The following is a 19,406-nucleotide window of genomic DNA, read 5'->3' as shown; positions in this document are numbered from 1 at the left end:
GGGGGCCCCTGACTCCTTGAGGGGAAGGAGCACCTGGAGGGATGTCGAGGTGCCCCATTTCTCTTTCACATTACCCCTGCAGGAACTCACTCATGGCTCCCGCGATGGAGTGCAGGTCTGCGCGCATCTCCACATTCTGCTGGATTGGGGACCCATTGCAACCGCCATCCTCCCCATAGAGATCTCTATATACTCACATGTAGGCAACATTTCATCAGAGAGCAGGTGGACGCACTCCTCTGACTCATGTGCTACTCTGTTGAGGGCTTCCAACAGCTCTGTGTGATGTTCCCCGACCTTCTGCTGACTCTCCAGGATGAGCTGGAAGGCCAAATCTAGAGGCTTACCATCTGAATCGGCCCTCACAGATGCCTGATCCCCAGCGGTCCTCCAAGTGCCAGGGAGCTCGCACAAACCTGTCTCTTGCTGCTGTGGACATGTGTCCATGTGGTGACCACCAGATTGTGAACCCCAGCCTGCTCTAGATCTAGGTCCCACCGCGGTGTGTGTGTCTGCACTGGTGGAGGGTGTGGATAAGTGCTGTGGTGGATCTTCCAGGCTGCTTATTTCCAGCTTTTCAATGGAGGTGTCCTCTTGGCTGGAGCTGAGGGACTGGCTGGGTGAGGGTGTTGGCCGCTTGGCAGAGCTCCCTGTGAACCAAAGTAGAGATAATTAGTACATGGCAGCAGCGTGAAAAGCAGGAAAAGAGCACTCACTTTTGTGTTGAGAGAGGGTTGATGTGGTACAGGATCCTTACGAGGGTGTTCGCCGCCAACCTCACTGTCACTGCAGGCATGGTCCATGTTCTCACCAATTAGCACGACAGCACACTCCTCAAAGTGAGTGAGGGACCCAGTGTGAGTCACTTCCCTCCTGGTCTGGAACCTTTTCCTGCTGATGTGAGCAAGCTTCTCCTGCACGGAAACAGATGGAGAGAGTGTGAGCAGGACACATGGCACTGCGTGGAGTGTTTGTGTGGTGAGGAAGCCACGGACAGGATGAGGATGTGAGCTCCAGAGGGTTTGAGCCTGATGGTGATGTGAGGGTGTGTGTGAGAGTTAGTGGTGTTGTCCCTTGAGGGGTGAGATCCCTGTGGATGTGTGATGAGTTTCAGTGTGTGAGTTGAGAGTGATGAGAAGAGTGAATTACTTTGTGGAACGGATGAGACCATTCATCTTATAGCGGAACTGGGTGGCTGTCCTCTTCTGCAGGACATTGGCGCTGACCACCACTGCCCCTGCCTCTCAAGCCAGGTTACTGCCCATCCTGCAGCCAAAGCGGGGATGGAGGACATCATGGCAGGACTCCACTGTGTCCAAAAGACATTGCGTCATTGAACCTGGTCTGCAGTCTTTTCTCCTTTCAGGGCCACTTCTTCTATGTAGCAGTCGTGGGATGGAAGCCCCCAAGAGGTGTGTGCTGACTGCACTTTAAACATGGTGCCTGGCATGATGAAGCGGCAAGGTGATGGCGTGGCCTGCCATGGAAGCTGCGTGTTTTCTGGGAATGCATAATTAATACAGTGGGTTTGGGATGATGCAGCATGAAAGCCACCATTGCATCCGGCAGATAAAACATCATTTTACTCGCCCGCTACCGCACTTAGTGCAAATCTGGGACGATTCCACTTATGGAGTCTGCGAAGCAATATAGATTGGTTAAATGAGTGGGCAAAAATTTGGCAGAAGGAGTACAATGTGGAAAATGTGAACTTATTCACTTTGACAGGAAGAATAGAAAAGCGCAATGGGGAGTATTTTTCTCTTGTTGGACGAGCTCGGCGGGGGTGCGCGGGAGGCAGCTGGAAAGCCGACTGCCTCCAGCGATTGGGGCCAGACCGCAATTTCATGCTGGTGGGCCAATTAAGGCCCGCCCAATGTGAAACACAAGTGGCAGCTGTGTGTGTGGAGGGGGGGGGGGCGAGCGCAAATTTTGTGCATGCTCGCGAGTGCTTGCTTGAAAATCTCCCTGAGGTACAGAGCTGCCTCAGGGAGATGAACATTTTCAAAATAAAAAATAAAGATTTCTGAAATGTTATAAAACTTGTCCCCTCATGTGACTGTCACATGAGCAGGGACATGTTATAAATGATATTTAAAAAAAATTATTTTATATTTATTTGCTGTTGGAAACCGATAAAATGCAAAGGCTGCTTGGCCTTTTCATCTGCCTACCAACCGTAAGGTTGGAAGGGCACCAAAAAATTTCTTTCAATCACCTTTTTAATGGCCTTAACACGCCCTTTAATTGTCGGCAGGACTCCAGCGCTCGCCCGCCAACCAAAATATTGCGTGAGTGTGCGATGATGTTGGGACGCTCACCTGACATCATCGTGCATCATTTTATGCTCGGTCAGGTCAGGCACGCGCCCGCCCAATAAGCTAACAATTCTCCCCCATATTTTTTTAAATGAAGAAAGATATAGAGGAATCTATGAATATATGAATCACTAAAAATTAGTATTTAAATACAGCAAGCGACTAGGAAGGCAAATGGAATGTTGTCATCTATTGCAAGGGAATATAAAAGTAGGTAAATTTTGCAAGAGTTGTACAATGCATTGGAAAGATGACATCTGAAGTACTGTGTACAGTTTTGGTCTCCTTACTTAAGAAAGGACATAATTGCATTCGAAACAGTTCAGACAAGGCTCATTCAACTGATTCCTGAGATGAAGGTGTTATCTTATGAAGAAAGATTGGACAGGTTAAGCCTGTATCTATTGGAGTTTAGAAGAAACATGTAAGATCCTGAGTGGACTTGACAGGGTAGATGCAGAGAGGATGTTCTCCCTTATGGGAAAGAGTAGAACTAGGGGACACAGTTAAAAAAATGAGTCTCCCATTTAAGATGGATATGAGGAGAATTTTTTCCTCTCAGAGGGTCATTAATCTATAGAATTCTCTTCTCCAGAGCGCATGGAGGCACAGTCATTGAATACTTCTAGGCTAATTTAGATAGATGCTTGATTTGTAAGGGGATCAAAGGGTATAGGGGATTGAGAGGAAAGTAGAGTTGAGGCCACAATCAGATAAGCCACGAACTCATCAAATGGCGGAGTAGGCTAGAGGGGAAGAATGGCCTAGCCCTCTGCTTCTAATTCATATGTTCATACATATCTCTCCCTGATCTACAAAGTTTTAGCGTCAAATTTGGCCATCTTAAATACTTAACACAGTAAAATTATGTAAAATTTATTTTTCCTACAATTTCAGCAGCCAACCAATTTCATCACCCACTTCCAATTTATTTGTTGTCCAATGCTTTCAGTCCCAGACCAGTCCCAATCTGTTATTGACAGGGGAGAGATGTGCATAATTTCCCCTTTTTCCCATCTCTCGACTGACTAATTCTTTTAATTTAAACATACAAGAAAGCTTATTTTGTGTTTGTCTTTAAATGTCACAGCACTCAAGGATTAAAACACTCCTCAAAAATATATCTTTATGCAAAGAAAGGATAAACAATTATTTTGCACAACATCCAAAATGTAATTGCAACAAACACCCATCCCTCATTCACACAAGAACCATGCACACACATGCAAGAAAAGATGATTACAGACAAAAGATAGCATGCACTGACATCTTTAAGAAGATTTCAAGAGCCACTATTCCGCAGTTTCTTCAAGATTAGAAGTGTTGCAGGCCTGAAAATTTTCTCTGGTTTACTGAAGAAAGAATGGAGTTTGGGAGTTTCTGTTGACAACTTTAGACAAGCTCCTGTAATGTAGATATATCTTGTAGGTAAAAAATAGCTAACCCCAGTTCTTCTCTACCTGTAGTGAGTTCCCTAGGCAGTGTCCTTCCTTTGGCTGGGTGAGATCTCTCTCTCTCTCTGGTGTTTGCCCCAGACTGCCTTCTCTGGACTTTTCTTAGCAATAATAAGACCTTTGCTATCTCAAGCCAATTTCTGTCATGTGACCACAGAATCAATACTCCAATTATCCACACAACGGTTACATGGCATAAGCCATCACACCAAATGGGGAATGAACGATGGCAATTCACAACTTCCCTGGTAAAGTGATTTCTTCACACCCCTCTTTGTTGGATTTCAAGTTTACAGATACCAAGTCTGGGGTGACCATTTTCTCTCAGTTTTTGTAAATATCCAGACAATAGTAATTGTAAAATCCACAAGTGATCTTGTTGCATTCTGCTGTATCTTCAATGGTTGTTTACAATTTAATGACTTTCCAGAGATATGTTCAGACATGAGTTAGTCCCTGTCTGTTCATAAACCAGAAAATAAGTGTGCTGACCCCCTGGACTCAATTTTGAGGAGGTAAATTGTCCAAATTCTGCCTTTCTAAAAATAAAGTGTCCTGCCTAGTAACAAAAGCAGGACTCCTTTGGAGTGTCTTGGATAGGTCACCAGATCAGTTCAAGGGTCAGTGAACTGTAAGGCAGGATTTTTAGGTTGGTGTGCGGGTGCGATCGGTGGGCCCAGGAGTGGTTGGAGTATGAACCACTGCGATTTCATGCCGGCTGGCCAGTTAACAGCCAGCCAGTGTGAAACGCGCGCTGAAATGCTCTCTGAAGGCAGAGAGCTGCCTCAGGGAGCTGAAGACTTTGAAACCAATAAATAAAGCTTTTAACATCCGGGAAAAAATGTCTATACATCACAATCAGTTACCTGAACATGATGAAAATTCTGTCCTACATTTTTTCTTCTTTAATGATGAAAACCTCATCCTGCCCTTGGATGAGGTTGCATCAAAAAAGCAAAGTCTACCTGGCAGATTCACCTGTCTGCCAATTGCTAGATTGGATGGACCACGAAAAATCAGGGACATTTGGAACTTCAACAGCTTTAATTCCCTTCCTAATTGTCGGTGGGCGCACTTCCGACTCTCGCGCGCACCAGCCGACTGAAATATTGCATGAGCGCAAGGTGACGTCGACCAATCGCCCGATGGCATCTCGTGTCTGATCAGGTTGGGTGCACACCCGCATGCTGACCTAAACATTCTTCCCGCAACTTGGAGGCAGTCAGTTTCAATCAGTCGGTTTCAATCAGAAGAGTTCCAAAAAGGGGACAGGGACAGGAACTGGAGGAATTGGTCCCAGTTAAGTTAAAAAGCATAAAAAAGGCTGAAGTTAGCAGAATTAAAGTGGAATGGGTTCAGCAGAAATGCTGACAATCAAAGTGAGCTCAGGGGAAGCCCTGCATATCCAAGGAGGCAGCAGAAGGTTGATAACTCCATGCTGCCAGCGGTTGGGGCAAAGGTACCCCTTTGGAGCAGTGCTGTTCTGCTTGGCATAACCGAAGAGCTGGATTTGTGCTTGTAAATTGATGCTCGAGTGTACTTGGAACCCAGGAGAGGGTGAGATTGAAATCCTGCAAGGTGGGTCGCTGTTAAAAGCCGTCTGAGTTGAATCGACATTTAAAGGGAATTCCATGTCGAGATCTTCAAAGGTGAAGACTGGAATCCTTCGTTAGGGAGACAAAGTTTCAGTGAGATTGATTGACTCAGTGTTACAGAGGTCTGGGTGGGTTATTGTGAAATCTGCCTTACGTGTGAGGGAGGGAAATTGCTGTGGCAAGGCTGATGGTGTTGGCTGAAAATAATTATTTTTGGAAAGAAAGATTCAAAAATATCACCCCGGCACCTACATCCATTATATAAATAACCCTGATTATGGGAAAGAGGCTGAGGTCAACTGCTTAGGCAAGCCATGGGCAGAAATCACGCTGCTCTGAAGATCTGTAAGAGCTGTGCCAAAAAGAAAAAATATATTTTGTCTATATTGATCACACGTTTCGTTATTTTGCTTAATAGTGGTTATTTCAAAACGAGGCATCTACCAGACAGTTATAGAAAAAGAACAGTTATTTAACAGTGGTAATTACTTATAGGTTTAGTAACAAACCAAATTTTTGCAGATCTGTTTAATCAATTCAATTAAATTAACTTCATTTGTCTTGTAAGTGCTTTACCAAATATAGTGGAACAGAGAGGCTATTTGACCTAAGTTGGTTAATGTTATTGAAAAGTAGCTCACTGAGAAGTTTCATTAACTCTTTAGTCAGTTGCCGTTTGTAAATAGAAACTGGTGGAAGATTGATACTATCTGATGGTATAATTTGTGGTCATAGGAATACAATGTCATTTCATCACTGCTGGGATACTTTTATTCCATATCTAGATTTTCTTACTCTCTTGAGTTGTAATAATATAATTGATACCAGACCTTCACAATCTTGATGCTTCTCTGTTTCAAATAGAAAATAGTTATTGCAAAAGTCATTCAAAATCTGAAATTCCATTTAACACTGATGGAGGATGCATTGCTTCAAGACATTATATTAGTCTGTGGTGGGAAAAAAAATCAATGCATACTTTCCCAAGGTACAATCTGGTGAAAAATAATATCATCACTTGCTGAATAGCAAAAGATGATTGTTGACTTTCATACTAAGTTGAAGGTCCCAGCCTTTAGTGTGCAAACCAAATTTTTGCAGATCTGTTTAATCAATTCAATTAAATTAACTTCATTTGTCTTGTAAGTGCTTTACCAAATATGGTGGAACAGAGAGGCTATTTGACCTAAATTTTGGTGAAAAGATGAAAACAAGCATGACGTATACTGTGTTAATAAGACATGCTTGAAAATCTGATTTTAGCAGACAATTTTGGGCCTACTTGCTGATTATCATACTTTCAACTTGCCTGGAGGCTTCAACACAAACACCTGTAGGTTTAGCACTCAAACATTAATTAGAAGCAAATTTTGTGGTACAGTACATGTGGAATGTGCTAACTCACTTCCACTGATGGTTTGGAATACGCTTACTGACCCACATTGGCATAATTCAGAATGACTCAGAAATGAAGGGAGATGGTGCATACACCAAGCATTGGAGATCCCCATGAAGGAGATCCAAAAGAGGAGGCGTATCCTGTACCCACGGGCGTGTGGCGGGGGGAGGGGGAATGCAACCCCGCCCTCCTCTTTTTATTTATTCGTTCATGGGATGTGGGCATCGCTGACTAGGCCAGCATTTACTGCCCATCCCTAATTGCTCTTGAGAAGGTGGTGGTGAGCTTCCTTCTTAAACCACGTAGGTATACCCACAGTACTGTTAGGGAGGGAGTTCCAGGATTTTGACCCAGCGACAGTGAATGAATGTTGATATATTTCTAAGTCAGGATGGTAAGTGGCTTGGAGGGGAGCTTCCAACTCATGGTGTTCCCATGTATCTGTTGCCCTTACCCTTCTAGATGGTAGCAGTCATGGGTTTGAAGGTGCTGTCTAAGGAACTTTGGTGAGTTTCTGCAGTGCATCTTGTTGATGGTATACACTGCTGGCACTCTGCGTCGGTGGTGGATGAAATGAATAGGGTGCCAGTTAAGTGGGCTGTTTTGTCCTGGATGGTGTCAGGCTTCTTGAGTGCTGTTAGAGCTGCCCTCATCTAGGCATGTGGACAGTGCTCCCTCTGACTTGGGCCTTGTAGATGGTGGACAGGCATTGGGGAATCAGGAGACGAGTTGCTCGCCACAGGATTCCTAGCCTCTGACGTGCTTTTGTCGCCACGGTATTTATATGGCTAGTCCAGTTTAGTTTCTGGTCAATGGTGATCCCAAGGATATTGATAGCGGGGGATTCAGTGATGGTGATGCCATTGAATGTCAAGGACCATTGTTTAGATTCTCTCTTGTTGGAGATGGTCATTACCTGGCATTTGCGTGGCACGAATATTGTTTGCCACTTGTCTGACCTTTGGGCCTTGCTGCATTTGGATATGGACTGCTTCAGTATCTGTGGAGTCGCAAATTGTGCTGATTATCATCTCCTGCAGCAGATGATGCTGCTCTGCCTTGTCTCATGTCCTCTTCCCATTCCTCCTGCAAAGTAAAGAAGACCGCTAAACAGGTGCCCATGACCGAGTGCTCCCTCTCTCCTGGTGATGCTTTTTAGGCGTTCAATAAGTCAGAATAGCATTTACTCTATTTAGGTGAAGTCCTCAGAAAATTCCCAGAAAGTCTCCAGATGTGTTTCAAAAGCCACCTTCAACTTTCCAGCAAGAAGCAAATAGTAAAAGTGAATATTCCTTAAGGTAGTGCTCAAAATCCTCAGCAGTGACTCATTTACTCCCAAATAGCAGATCACTGTTAGGAAAGGGCATTAGGAGAAGGAACTCTCCACAGGTTGGAATCAGACCAAGGAAGACAGTTGTAGTTGTTCAAGGTCAATCATCTCAGCCCCTGGATATCACTGCAGGAGTTTCGCAGGGCAGTGTCCTAGGCCCAACCATCTTCAACTGCTTCATCCTTCCCTTCATCATAAGATCAGGATTGGGGATGTTCACTGATGATTGCACAGTGTTCAGTTCCATTTTTAACTCCTCATATACTGAAACAGTCCTTGAGTGCTTGCAGCAAGATCTGGACAACATTCAGGTTTGATCTGATAAGTGCATGAATCATTTGCGCCATGCAAACACCAGGCAATGACCTTATCCAACAAGAGTTCATTTAAGTACCTCCACTTGACGTTCAATAACATTGCTATCACGGAACCTGCTACCATCAATGTCCTTTGGATTGTGTTATGATCCTTGGCCAGATCCCCAAATTGTTGGTAATATCTGGTTGGGGACCAATAACGTTTTGTTTAAAATAGATAAAGTTTGAGGTTCAAGACACTTGCTCAGTGAAGAAAGTCACAAGATTCCACATAAATATATAAGTTTTTCTGTGCAAGGTGAGAAAGATAAAGCAATTTACAATATCTATCTTATACTGTAGCATTCTGGTTAAGTATGAGGTACACGCGAATTAAGAAACCAACTACGGTCAAACACACCATACTACACAATAAATGGCAGATGCTACCAAGATAGAGTCCTGGATTTCTCAGTAAAAGACCCAGACATCAGTAACACTCTGGCTGGGATTTTCTGTGCTCGCCGGCGCTGGTCGTGTTCGGTGGCATGAGCGGACAATATGGTGTGATCAGTTTCACGACAGCGTGAAACCAGTTCATGATTGCCTGCTCAGCCTGCTGATGGCAGGCTGCGTTCTCTGCCATCGGACATCGAGAGCCTCGTCGTAATACATCAACATCTCATTATTAGGCCTGCCTGCCTGCCTGAATCGCCCCCTCTGCTGGATCGTCTGCCCATGTCAGTGGGAACACACACCAATGTAGAACATGTCTTGATAACTGACGTGCAGAGATCGGGACTTACCTTCCAGGGCTTTGCTCACATCACAGACATCCAGGGAGCAGAGGATGTTACAGCCCAACACCAATGGCATACTGGAGGAACATCCATGGCATGCTTGGTGGATTCTCGTGGACATGGCACTGCTGTGAAGCAGCGCACGGAAGTTGGACAATATGGCAAAGACTGGTGGTAAGCCAGGGGATTGGGAAAATTTTAAAAACCAACAAAAAGACATATGGGACACTTGCCTTTATCTATCGAGGAATAGATTACAGAAGTAGGGAGGTCATGTTGGAGTTGTAGTGAGGCCACAGCTGGAGTATTGTGTGCAGTTCTGGTTGCCACATTATAGGAAGGATGTGATTGCACTGGAGGGGGTGCAGAGGAGATTCACCAGGATGTTGCCTGGGATGAAACATTTAAGTTATGAAGAGAGTTTGGATAGACTTGGGTTGTTTTTGTTGGAGCTGAGAAGACTGAGGGGTGACCTGATCGAGGTGTACAAGATTATGAGGGGCATGGACAGGGTGGATAGAGAGCAGCTGTTCCCCTTAGTTGAAGTGTCAGTCACAAGCAGGCAATTGTTCAAGGTGAAGGGCAGGAGGTTTAGGGGGGGATGTGAGGAAAAACATTTTTACCCAGAGAGTGATGATGGTCTGGAATGCACTGCCTGGGAGGGTGGTGGAGGCGGGTTGCTTCACATCCTTTAAAAAGTACCTGGATGAGCACTTAGCACCTCATAACATTCAAGGCTATGGACCAAGTGCTGGTAAATGGGATTAGTTAAGTAGGGTCAGGTGCTTCTCATATGTTGGTGCAGACTCGATGGGCCGAAGGGCCTCTTCTGCACTGTGATTCTGTGATATGAAATTGGGTATTTGCTTTCAATTTATGCCATGGAAGCCAACCAACTTTTAAACTTCGTTATTAATTTTATAAATAAATAAAAATAGAACTAAATATGTGAATTTAATAATGCAGTTAAGCCAAACAATATTCAAACTAGCCCCCGTTTTATAATAGTTCCTCCCTTTTGAAAATTGATGGTAATCAGTAAGAAGATGATAAAATGTAAACGAAAGATCTTAAATTTTAAAATCTTAAAGCTAAGATAGATGAAATGGGGGAGGAATAAAAAACAAAATTGAAGGTACAATAGGACAGGAGAAATCTTACTGTGTGATATTAGCATAAATATTTACAACTGTAGTATAGAATTCTTATGTCCAGTACTTTAATGGAAGCATTAACCTGCTTTGTGTATATCACAGTTTACCTCAATAAAGCTTGAGAAAGAAAAGAAAAGGCATAAATGAATGACTGGGCAAGTACATAGGAGGCTTACAGCAAATTGTCAACCAGTTTTGATGCTTCCTTACGCCCTCAATGAATTTCGGGCTCGGCATGATGCTGAACTCTTCTTCTGCAGTCTTCGTCTCCGGGCTCACTTCTTTGGGCAGGAGTCCTCTCCCCATTCAACGGATTCTTTCACCCACCTCCAATATTCTCCCTCCACCTGGACCCCTCCCTCTGGATTCTTACCTTCTCTTGATCTTTTCATTGAGAACTGTAGGCACGACATTAGTCGTCTCAATTTCTCTGCTCCTCTCACCCATTCTAATCTCTCTCTCTCTGAACTTACTGCACTCCATTCTCTCAGGTCCAACCCTGACATTGTCATCAAACCCACTGACAAGGGTGGTGCTGTTGTTGTCTGGTGCACTGACCTCTACCTCGCGGAGGCTGAGCGTCAACTCGCAGTTACTTCCTCCTACCTCTCCCTGGACCATGACCCCACCACTGAACATCAAGCCATTGTTTCCAGGACTGTCACTGACCTCATCTCCTCTGGGGATCTTCCTCCCACAGCTTCCAACCTGATAGTCGCCCAACCTCGGACGGCCCGCTTCTATCTCCTACCCAAAATCCACAAACAGACCGATCGTGTCAGCTTGCTCCTGCCCCACAGAACTCATTTCTCGTTATCTTGACTCCCTTCTCTCTCCCCTTGTCCAGTCCCTTCCCACCTACATCCGTGATTCCTCTGACACCTTATGTCACATCAACAATTTCCAGTTCCCTGGCCCCAACCAATTCCTCTTCACCATGGATGTCCAATCCCTCTACACCTCCATCCCCCACCAGGATGGTCTGAGGGCCCTTAGCTTCTTCCTCGAACAGAGGCCCGAACAATCCCCATCCACCACTACTCTCCTCCGTCTGGCTGAACTTGTTCTCATGCTGAACAATTTCTCCTTCAACTCCTCTCACTTTCTCCAAATAAAAGGTGTGGCTATGGGTACCCGCATGGGCCCCAGCTATGCCTGTCTCTTTATGAGGTATGTGGAACATTCCTTGTTCCAGTTCTACTCCGGCCCCCTTCCACAACTCTTTCTCCGGTACATCGATGATTACTTCGGTGCTGCTTCATGCTCTCGTCGGGACTTGGAAAAATTTATTAATTTTGCTTCCAATCTCCACCCCTCCATCATTTTCACGTGGTCCATCTCTGACACTTCCCTTCCCTTCCTTGACCTCTCTGTCTCAATCTCTGGTGATAGACTGTCCACCAATATCCATTACAAACCCACCGACTCCCACAGCTACCTCGACTACAGCTCCTCACACCCCACTTCCTGTAAGGACTCCATCCCATTCTCTCAGTTCCTTCGCCTCCGTCGCATCTGTTCTGTTGATGCTACCTTAAAAAACAGTTCCTCTGACATGTCCTCCTTCTTCCTTAACCGAGGTTTTCCACCCACGGTCGTTGACAGGGCCCTCAACCGTGTCCGGCCCATCTCCCGTGCATCCGCCCTCACGCCTTCTCCTCCCTCCCAGAAACATGATAGGGTCCCCCTTGTCCTCACTTATCACCCCACCAGCCTCCGCATTCAAAGGATCATCCTCCGCCATTTCTGCCAAATCCAGCATGATGCCACCACCAAACACATCTTCCCTTCACCCCCCTTATCGGCATTCCGTAGGGATCGCTCCCTCCGGGACACCCTGGTCCACTCCTCCATCACCCCCTACTCCTCAACCCCCTCCTATGGCACCTCCCCATGCCCACGCAAAAGATGCAACACCTGCCCCTTCACTTCCTCTCTCCTCACCGTCCAAGGGCCCAAACACTCCTTTCAAGTGAAGCAGCATTTCACTTGCATTTCCCCCAACTTAGTCTACTGCATTCGTTGCTCCCAATGTGGTCTCCTCTACATTGGAGAGACCAAACGTAAACTGGGCGACCGCTTTGCAGAACATCTGCGGTCTGTCCGCAAGAATGACCCAAACCTCCCTGTCGCTTGCCATTTTAACACTCCACCCTGCTCTCTTGCCCACATGTCTGTCCTTGGCTTGCTGCATTGTTCCAGTGAAGCCCAACGCAAACTGGAGGAACAACACCTCATCTTCCGACTAGGCACTTTACAGCCTTCCGGACTGAATATTGAATTCAACAACTTTAGTTCTTGAGCTCCCTCCCCCATCCCCACCCCCTTTCTGCTTCCCCCTTCCTTTTGTTTTTTTCCAATAAATCATATAGATTTTTCTTTTCCCACCTATTTCCATTATTTTTAAATATTTTAAAATCTTTTATACGCTCCCCACCCCCACTAGAGCTATTCCTTGAGTGCCCTACCATCCATTCTTAATTAGCACATTCGTTTAGATAATATCACCAACTTTAACACCTATGTGTTCTTTTGTTCTATTGTTGTTGACATCTTTTGATTATCTGCTTCTATCACTGCTTGTTTGTCCCTACAACCACAACCAACCCCTCCACTTCTCTCTCTCTCTCTCTATCTCTCCGCTCCCCACACACACACACCTTAAACCAGCTTATATTTCAACTCTTTCTTGGACTCGAACTCAAGTTCTGTCGAAGGGTCATGAGGACTCGAAACATCAACTCTTTTCTTCTCCGCCGATGCTGCCAGACCTGCTGAGTTTTTCCAGGTAATTCTGTTTTTGTTTTTGATGCTTCTCTGGCCCCACAAGGAAATGTAAAGCCTCCTCTGTCTCAGGTTCCTCTCCTTCTCAAATGTGACACTCTCTGCAGACCCTTGCCATGACTTAAACAGAATTCCAGCTTCTGTTCCGTAGGTAACTTCCTGCTGCTCAGAATTACATTACCAGACAGAGTGCTTCTTGCCCATTTCAGGTGGTCAAGCTGGCTGGAGCATGCAAATGAGACCTGGAATTTTAAATCACCAGCAAATATGGCCAGAGTAGGGAAAATAGTAAAAAGACAAACTTAAATAATATTTATCTGAATGGATGCAGCATTCATAATGAGATGAATTGATGGTACAAATAGAAATACATGGGTACAGATAATAGTCATTACAGAAATGTGTTTGCAAGGTGACCAAGCCTGGGAATTGAATGTTCAGAGATAGCTGACATTTCAGAAGGCTAGGCAGAAAGGAAAAGGAGGTGGGCAATTCTGTTAATATGGGATAAGATTAGTAAACTCGTGAGAAATTATCTTGACTGTGTAGATCAAGGTGTAAAATCTGTTTGAGTGGAGGTAAGAAATATCAAGGGAAGGAGGTCACTGGTGGATGTAGTCGATAGATTCCCTAACAATAGCTACATTGGAAGACAGATCAAGAAATAATGTTGGCTCATAAGAAAGACACTACAATAATTATAGGTGACTTTAATTTTTGACATAGATTGGACAGATCAAATAGACAGATGAAGCCCTGAGGATGAGTGTATGCAGGTCAATGTGGAATCAACCAGGAAACATGCTATTTTAGATTGGATAATATATAAGAAGACATAATTAATTATTAATTAATTAAGACAAGGATCCTGTAGGAAAGAGTGGACATAATATGATAGAGTGTCATATTCAGTTTGCAGGTGAGAAACTAAAATAGTATCTCAAACTTAACAGTAAGGCAATTACAAAGGCATGAAAGCAGAGTTAACTAAAGTGGACTGGGAAAATCCAGTATAGTGGTAGGCCAGAAGATTAGGAAAATTTTAGAAACCAGCAAAGCATGGATCAAAAAAAAAGCAAATAATAGATTGAGAGTAAACTAGCAAGAAATATTTTTTTTAAAAAACAGTAAGAGCTTCAACAAGTATATTGAAAGGAAAAGAGTAGCTAAATTAATCACTGATCCTTTTTAGAGGATGAAACTGGGAAATTAATAATGGAAAAGAAGGAGATGGCAAGAAGGAGATGGTGGAGATTTTGACTAAATATTTTGTATCAATCTTCACATAAGAAGACACTTAAAAGCATCCCTATAGTAGAAAATCAGGGCAGAAGGAGGGAAGAACTTAAAACAATCATTATCATTGGAGAAAATATATGAGATAAATTAATGGGGCTAAAGGTTGAGAAGTCCCCTGGACCTGATCTTAGAGTCTTTAAAGAAGTGGCTGCAGATATTGGATACATTGGTTTTAAACTTCCAAAATTTCCTAGATCCTTGAAAAGTCACAGAGGATGGGAAAATTGCAAATGTACTGGTCCTATTCAAGAAAGGAGGGAGCAAGCAGGAAACTATAAATCAGTTAACCCAACATATTTTATTGGGAAAATTCTGGAATCTATTATTCAGGGACTAATAGCAGGACATTTAGAAAAACATTATACGATGAAGCAGATGGGGTAATATATTGACATGGATAGAAGATTAGCTAACTAATAGAAAGCAGAAAATCAGTATAAATAGGGCATTTTCAGGTTGTTAAATTGTAGCTATTGGGGTGCCACAGTGATCAGTGCTGAGGCCTTAACCATTTGTAATCTATATTAATGATTTGGATGAAAAGACCACATGTATTGAAACCAAATTTACTAATGATGGTGTAAGTGCTCACTTAAAGTTGTAGTTGCTTTCCTGAAAAATGTGACTTTAAGTGAATTATGCCCATAGGAACCAATGTTAAAGCCAAAGTTAGGTTCCTTTAGACATTTCTTGCCTGGAAAGAGACAACGTACAAGTTGAAATACTGTACCATACATGTGCAGCACTGTGCACCCCTAGCTGAAATAACTTGCAAAATAAAATATATTACTAAATATGAAAGAAATTACCGTGCAATGCAGTATACAATAGTCAAAGAGACTCACCTTACTTTTAGGTTCTTCTTCTTATCGTGTCCATGGACAGTCTATACATGGCCCAGCCAGAATTGGACACATTTTTGCACCTTGTTCAATTCGGCAAGATCTGCAACAGTGCAGGGTTCCTCTAGCGATAGGCATTGCAGGAGATGTTGCATAGTCTGTGGCTCAGTTCCACATTCACAAGTTATCGGGCTGGTTGTATATCCCCATTTGCTTATTGACACCTTTGAACGACCTACACCAGTCCTAAGTCTGTTAAGGCACTTCCAGGTTGCCCAGTTGCAATTAGCTCATGGGAGAAGGCTTTCATCTGGTAGAATTTCCATAGCTGGGGGTTGTTCGAGACTGGCGAACCGGTCTATCCACAAGGCGATGCGGGCTTCAGATGGGGTTGATTGTAATGGAACAACACTGTTCATGAAGCTCTTCCTTGACTTTAGGCGGCTGGGTGTAGGAGCACGACCATGTAGAGGGTGCCTCTCATCTGATGTTTGACGGAGTCGCTCTTTCTTGCTGGCTACCATTCTTCTTATATCAGGGGAGCGATACTCACCAGGATATATAGGTTGTTGGTGTTTGTTGGTTTTAAACAACCTGTAATAAGTCGGCAGCTTGCATTCAGAACGGCATCCATCTTCTTAGCATGAGTAGATCTTTCCCATGCAGGGGAGGCGTATTCGGCAGTGGAATAGCAAAGAGCAAGTGCACTGGTTCGCAATATTTTCGAGCTTGCTCCCAATTTTGTTTTAGTGAGCTTATTCAAGATGTTGTTTCGTGCGCTCACGTTTGCCTTTGTCTTTTCGATGTGGTTCTTGAAGGTGAGGCATCTGTCAAGACTGACTCCTAAGTTGATAGGGTGTTCGCAATACATCAGTGTTGCCCCACACCAGGTTACTTTAAACTGGCGTTTGCTTCACGGTTTCTGAGGTGGAATGCACAACTTGCGTCTTTGATGGGTTTGTGCGTAGGTGGTTTTCTTCATAGTAGGGTGTTAGACCCTCCAAGGCCTCAGAAAGCATTTTCTCCACGGTGTTAAAATCAGTGCTTTGGGCAGTGACACATAAGTCATCAGCATATATAAAACGGCATGTGACACCGTCTATAGGTCAGTCATTCGTGTAGATGTTGTACAGCAGTGATGCAAGCACACTTCCCTGAGGAACACCATTCTTCTGAAGACGCCACCTGCTGCGCTTCCCACCTAGTTCAACATAGAACTGGCGACTCTGAAGCATGCTTTCTAACAGTTCTGTTAAGTGAATATCTTTTGTCATCTCTAGGATCTTGCAGAGGAGACGTCAATGGTTAACTGTATCGTATGCTGCTGACAGGTCTACAAAAACAGCACCTGTTACCATCCCTTGCTCAAAACCATTTTCGATATGTTGTGTGAGGTTGAACAGTTGGCTTGTTTTTGATTTGCCGGGGCAGAAACCTGCTTGCTCTGGAATGATTTTCTCATCTACAGTTGGTGCTATCCTATTGAGTATCAGGCGTTCAAACAGCCCTCAACCGTGTCCGGCCCATCTCCCGCGCATCCGCCCTCATGCCTTCTCCTCCCTCCCAGAAACATGATAGGGTCCCCCTTGTCCTCACTTATCACCCCACCAGCCTCCGCATTCAAAGGATCATCCTCCGCCATTTCCGCCAACTCCAGCATGATGCCACCACCAAACACATCTTCCCTTCACCCCCCTTATCGGCATTCCGTAGGGATCCCTCCCTCCGGGACACCCTGGTCCACTCCTCCTTCACCCCCTACTCCTCAACCCCCTCCTATGGCACCACCCCATGCCCACGCAAAAGATGCAATACCTGCCCCTTCACTTCCTCTCTCCTCACCGTCCAAGGACCCAAACACTCCTTTCAAGTGAAGCAGCATTTCACTTGCATTTCCCCCAACTTAGTCTACTGCATTCGTTGCTCCCAATGTGGTCTCCTCTACATTGGAGAGACCAAACGTAAACTGGGCGACCGCTTTGCAGAACATCTGCGGTCTGTCCGCAAGAATGACCCAAACCTCCCTGTCGCTTGTCATTTTAACACTCCACCCTGCTCTCTTGCCCACATGTCTGTCCTTGGCTTGCTGCATTGTTCCAGTGAAGCCCAACGCAAACTGGAGGAACAACACCTCATCTTCCGACTAGGCACTTTACAGCCTTCCGGACTGAATATTGAATTCAACAACTTTAGGTCGTGAGCTCCCTCCCCCATCCCCACCCCCTTTCTGTTTCCCCCCTCCTTTTCTTTTTTTTCCAATAAATTATATAGATTTTCCTTTTCCCACCTATTTCCATTATAAAAAGAAAAAAAAAATATTTATTTATTTATTTTATTTTTATTTTTTTTTACATCTTTTATGCTCTCCCCACCCCCACTAGAGCTATACCTTGAGTGCCCTACCATCCATTCTTAATTAGCACATTCGTTTAGATAATATCACCAACTTTAACTTTAATACCTATGTGTTCTTTTTTATTATTGTTGTTGACATCTTTTGATGATCTGCTTCTATCACTGCTTGTTTGTCCCTACAACCACACCCCCACTCCACCTCTCTCTCTCTCTCTCTCCGCCCCCCACACACACACCTTAAACCAGCTAATATTTCAGCTCTTTCTTAGACTCGAACTCAAGTTCTGTCGAAGGGTCATGAGGACTCGAAACGTCAACTCTTTTCTTCTCCGCCGATGCTGCCAGACCTGCTGAGTTTTTCCAGGTAATTCTGTTTTTGTTTTTGTTCAAACAGCTTATTGGTGTGGCAAAGCAGTGAAATGGGCTGAAAACTCTTTAGGATCTGAGGGATCTTTTCTGGGCTTTAATAGTGCTATTACATGTGCCTTTCTACCAAATATTAGGTAGCTTGTGTGTTGCCAGGCTATGGTTGAACAATTGTAGGAGCCATTTCTTTGCTTGCTGTCCAAAATGCTTTATCTGTTCCATTGCTATGTTATCAAGACCAATTGCTTTCCTGTGTTTTAGACTAGATATACCAGTTTCCAGCTCTTCCATGATGAATGGTCCAGTGATGCCAGGGCCATTGCTGTACTTCTTCCTATCCAGTTGTGCTCTCAGTTGTTTCTTGTTGATTTTTCCATTTAGGAGCAACTGGTGTGCAACTTGGTTAGCAGACACATTTGGATGTTGGGCAGCTTTCTTGGGATCGCCTCTTGAGTTTGCGTATGAGAGACCATGCCACCTTGCTGTTTTTTGTAAGATCTGTTGTCTCTATCAAGGTGTCCCAGGTGTTTTGACGCTCTTGAGAGATACTTAACATCACCCTCTCACCGGTAAATATTGTTTCCTCTGAGAAGGGGTCAGATTCAAACATTGAGACCTACTCCCAGTAGTGTGCTCTACAACCTCGGGGGATCGTCCTTCTGGCTGTTTTCTGGACAGCTTTTGCTAACAGATTGTAGTGCTCAGGTAATGGTTTAATGCGTTTAACTTTGCAGTCAAGTGCTCGTATGAACCCATTCCAATTGGCCTTCTTGAAGTCGAAGCGCCTTTTGAATGGTACAACAGTTGGTAACACTGCTGCATTTGCCTGGATACCAATAAGGTGATGTTGTGTCTGTGGTATTGGGTCTGTGACAAGCTTCTTGCAGAGGCCAGCGATGTCATTGCTAACAATGGCAAGATCAGGGTTATAATTACACTCCCAGCGGGCACTGTGGAAGGAGGCTGGCACTTTAGGATCATGGATGAGACTAAGCTGGTTAGTGTCCATCCATTCTTCGACTGCTTCTCCATCGTTGTTAGACTCCTTGTATCCCCATTGGGTACTGTGGCTATTAAAGTCTACAATGATAATCTGTGGTTTACTGTGCAGGTTGGGTACAGGGTTAGAGAAGCTGAAATCTGTGCCAGGTGGCTTGTACACTGAGGTCACTACTACTTTGTTCAGCTCTACAGTTAGAATTTCGATGTTGTCCCCCTCTGTTTTGAGAAGTGGCTTCTACAACTGAACCAGCTCTACCAAATACAGGGAAAAACTCAGCAGGTCTGGAAGCATCAGCGGAGAAGAAAAGAGTTGACGTTTCGTGTCCTCAAGGACTCGAGGACTCGAAAGGTCAACTCTTTTCTTCTCCACTGATGCTGCCAGACTTGCTGAGTTTTTCCAGGTAATTTTGTT

The 19,406-nt window shown here is 44.4% G+C and overlaps 1 protein-coding gene across 2 annotated transcripts in view; it reads left to right on the top strand.

Moving 5' to 3' along the window:
* Window positions 1–19,406, top strand: part of fstl5 (follistatin-like 5) — a 1,008,072-nt gene that overhangs the window by 781,640 nt on the left and 207,026 nt on the right. The gene's annotated exons all lie outside the window — the stretch shown is intronic.

This window comes from Carcharodon carcharias, chromosome 1, assembly GCF_017639515.1.
Source record: "Carcharodon carcharias isolate sCarCar2 chromosome 1, sCarCar2.pri, whole genome shotgun sequence".
Taxonomy (NCBI): Eukaryota; Metazoa; Chordata; class Chondrichthyes; order Lamniformes; family Lamnidae; genus Carcharodon; species Carcharodon carcharias.
The sequence above is the reverse complement of the archived record's forward strand: the minus strand, read 5'-3'. Positions and strand labels throughout refer to the sequence as shown.